We start from the raw sequence: 3,722 nt of genomic DNA on the forward strand, positions 1-3,722 counted from the left end.
TAAGGCAGAGATGACAAACTTTTCTCCTTTTTTTTTTTTATTAATTAATGGGCCCAGGTAAGGAGTCAGTGCTTTTTAGAAAAAAAGAAGTTTAGGCTCCTCTTACACTATTTTTTTCCGGGGTATGGCTCAAGTGATAGAGCAGCTGCTTCGTATCACACACACACACACACACACACACACACAAAGTATGATCTTCTTCCTTTTTCTTTTGTTTCAGTTGGGAGGACAGTTCCATCTTTCTCTTGTTTAAAAACCCAGACTTCCTTTCCTATTTTTAAAAGCCTTGCTTTTATTTATTACATAAGTATTATGTTCAAGCAAGTGATATATAAAATAAAAATATAAAAGTATCTCTGAAAAATATCCTTATGCTCAGATCCAATTGTGTTCCTAAAAATACTCACTGTAAATTTCCCATGGATCCAAACATACTCATGTGTGTGCATATACAATATTTTTATAGGACTACATGAGAGTTTACAACCTATTTTTAGCTTATATTTCTTTCTCTAAAGACTTCAGTTTTCTTTATCAATTTTTCATTTTTTTGTAGTTTTATTGCTAAGAAAGCTGTTTATATAATTTCTACAATTTTGGAATTAAGATTTCCTTTCTGACAAAATATCATTTTATTAAAGATTTTATCAATATTTTAGAATAAAAATGTATAGTTAAGCACATAAAATATGTTCTGTGTATCTCATATTTATCCTCATTATCATGTATCGAATATTTTATTTAAATATTCCAATTTCTTTAAATTTAAATATTCCAATTTCTCTGTTGAAGGTGTGTTAATGTCTTCACTTTTTGATTACTGTTTTATCAATGACATTTTGTCTTTGAATTAGCAATTAATATTTTAGAGATCAAGCTGTTTTCTATTCCAATGTTTCACAAAATAGTACCTTGCCACGAATGACTCCATTTTATAAAACAACCATTTGCTCCTCTTTGAGTGCAAACACTGAGGAAGAGTGACTCAACCTTTTCTTTATTGTAAACAACCATCATCTGTGTACACAAACTTTGAAGCACAGACTGATAAAATGGCTTCTTTGTGCAAATATGATATTAACAGCTATGAACTTGTTAAATTAAATCAAGAATACACATGGACCTATCAAAACCATATCAGAAAAACCAGGCTCATAATCCTATCGAATACACCAGCTCTAGGAACCATACAACCCTGTAACTGGGATCACATAAGATGAGGGGTGCCTAACACTGGGTATGGTGGTGTTACCTGAAAAACTTAGTGCTGCTTTAGACCTTGGACCTTGGCCAGAGAGGAACTCAGGCAACTGAATTCAAAAGATGCAAAAATATAATGTAAGTAATAATAAAGTTTATAAGGAAAGGAATTTAGCATATCAGGATAAAAGTAGGAAGAAATGGGGGAAAAGAGAGAAATATTTCCTGCTCCCTGTGCAGGAAATGGGAGTAAATGACTCAAAACTGTTCTTATCTGTAGTCTGATACTTTCCAGGCTGAAGGAATATGCACAGTTATATCGTCTAGCAACCTCTGATCATTAATATCAGGTCCTGGTCCATGAGGCTGGTGTGCATTCAAGTGAAAGACTTCACAGAAAAACAGTAATTGAGGCAGAAGCAAAGTTTTAGTCACTTTTCAAGTGAGGAAAGAGACTGGATACTAAGAGAAGTATCAGCACAGAATGAAGTAAGGTTGGAGTTTATCAGCATTTCAGATGTAGAAGAAAGGTACTGCTAATGTTTTGTTTTTGTATTTCACCTAGCTGTTCCAGGAAGTGGCTGGGGTCAGTTTCTCAATGTTTTGTCAAGGCAGTTGTTTTTAGGTTGTATAATCTTTTTTTATGGCATCAGTTGGTTGGAATATGTTGTCAACAAGATACAAGAAGGGTTCTGCTGGAGTTCAGAAAAAATTTCTGCAAAGCAAAGCAAAACAGCCTTCCTGCCAGAAAAAAATGGAGTCCTTCAAAAAATGGAGTAGATTAGGCTAATTTGGGTTGGAGGCTTATAATTAAGACATTGGATCTGGGTGGTTAAAATGGATGCTAAAACATAATGTATAGGGATACCCAATACACAGGAACATAGGTGAATTTTAGGATTTATTTTTACCAGACATGCCTTTCTTTCTTTTTGTTTTGTCTCTTTATCCTTGCAACTTGGAAACATCTCAAAGAGGAGGGCAGATAAAGGTAGTCTTCGTGTCTCACTATTCTTGTAACTTAACAGCTGAAAGGAGATAGGAAGGGGCTAGCTTCTCTGACTTTTTAGTTTTTATTTCCGCCTTGCAATGTCTGAGCCTGACACTTTTAATATTTATTAAAATAATGAAATTTTCCTATCTCCTCATCTATCTATCCTGTCTTATTTCCTACCCTAAAAGACTTTTGTCCCAGGAACTGTGATTTCACCTTGACTGGTTTAGTCTTGAATAAAGAAAGGATTAAGCTTCAGTTGAGTGACAACTGAAAAGCGTCCTGTGACATCCCATGAACTTGATGGGCTACTTTGATCTTAACAGATACTGTTAAGAAATGGATAGTTTAGGACCGGCAAGAGTGGCTCAAGTGGTAGAGCACCTGCCTAGCAAGTGTGAGACCTTGAGTTCAAACCCCACTATCACCAAAAAAGGAAAATAAATGGCAGTCCAGACATGGCAGCTGTGCTGGGTGACATGTTCTCCAGGTAGCCACTTGGGCCCCCAACAACCCGGCAGGGACCCCCCTGCCAGGCCTTGCTTCTTCAAGCAGAACCTGGTGGTTCCAGAAGTTCTAACAGTACCTTGGTGTATGAATCAGAGTCATCATTTGAAGTTTGCTTTGCCTGTCTTGTGAGTCAGGACCTTGTCAGTGGCACTGATCAGGAAGAAATTAGAACTGTTTTTGATTAGTGTATCCACAAGTTTCTGGACGATCAGTGTATCCACAAGTTTCTGGACATTGCAAGACAGACAGAATGTTTTTTCCTACAAAAAAGATTGCAGCTGTCTATCCAGAAACCAGAGCAAGTTATCAAAGAGGATGTCTCAGAACTAAGGAATGAATTGTAATGGAAAGACATGCTGGTCCATATGCACCTGATGGAGCTGAGGCACTGGCAGCAGGTGTTAGAGAACGTCAACACGCAGCACAAGAAGCCAGCTGACTTTTCTCAGGGCTCCCTGGCCTACCTTGAGCAGGCATCTGCCAATATTCCTGTGCCTTTTAAGCAGACTTAAGGGTGATTGGTCTGGCTTGCAAGGCAGCCTCCTGCAAGCAGTTTTGCCAAACACCCCTCCTTGTGGACATGGCATTTTGGAAGAACTCTTTGCTGGTAAATGAGTTGACTTAGTTTTATGTTGCCACCTAGAATTTTCCCCTTATTTTTATGAACTATTAATTTCTGTGTGTGTGTGTGTGTGTGTGTGTGTGTGAGACAGGGTCTTCCTATGTCGCTCAGTATGTCTTTGAATTATGGATCCTCTTGCCTCAGTCTCCCAAGTGCTGACTTCTTAAATACTTTATAAAAGGTCTGTAGGTTTGATAAGCAAATTAAGTATTTTGTCTTTGGCAGAGTTTAGACTATTAGTGTGAAGACACAGATTCTTTGTTTTAATTTTGTTTGCTTCTTTTTGCTTGATTTTAAATTTATTTTTGTATGACTTCATTTCTTTTTGTTTCCATTTGTTACATTAGTTTGTTATGATCTAAGGGAAAATTATAGTCTGAGAATCAGGAGGAAAAG

At 37.0% G+C, this 3,722-nt stretch overlaps 1 pseudogene; it reads left to right on the forward strand.

Moving 5' to 3' along the window:
• Positions 1 to 2,652: 2,652 nt before the first annotated feature.
• On the forward strand, positions 2,653 to 3,216 carry LOC109701510 (mediator of RNA polymerase II transcription subunit 28 pseudogene; annotated as a pseudogene).
• The last annotated feature ends 506 nt before the right edge of the window (positions 3,217 to 3,722 follow it).

The sequence above is a fragment of the Castor canadensis genome, chromosome 1 (assembly GCF_047511655.1).
Source record: "Castor canadensis chromosome 1, mCasCan1.hap1v2, whole genome shotgun sequence".
NCBI lineage: Eukaryota > Metazoa > Chordata > Mammalia > Rodentia > Castoridae > Castor > Castor canadensis.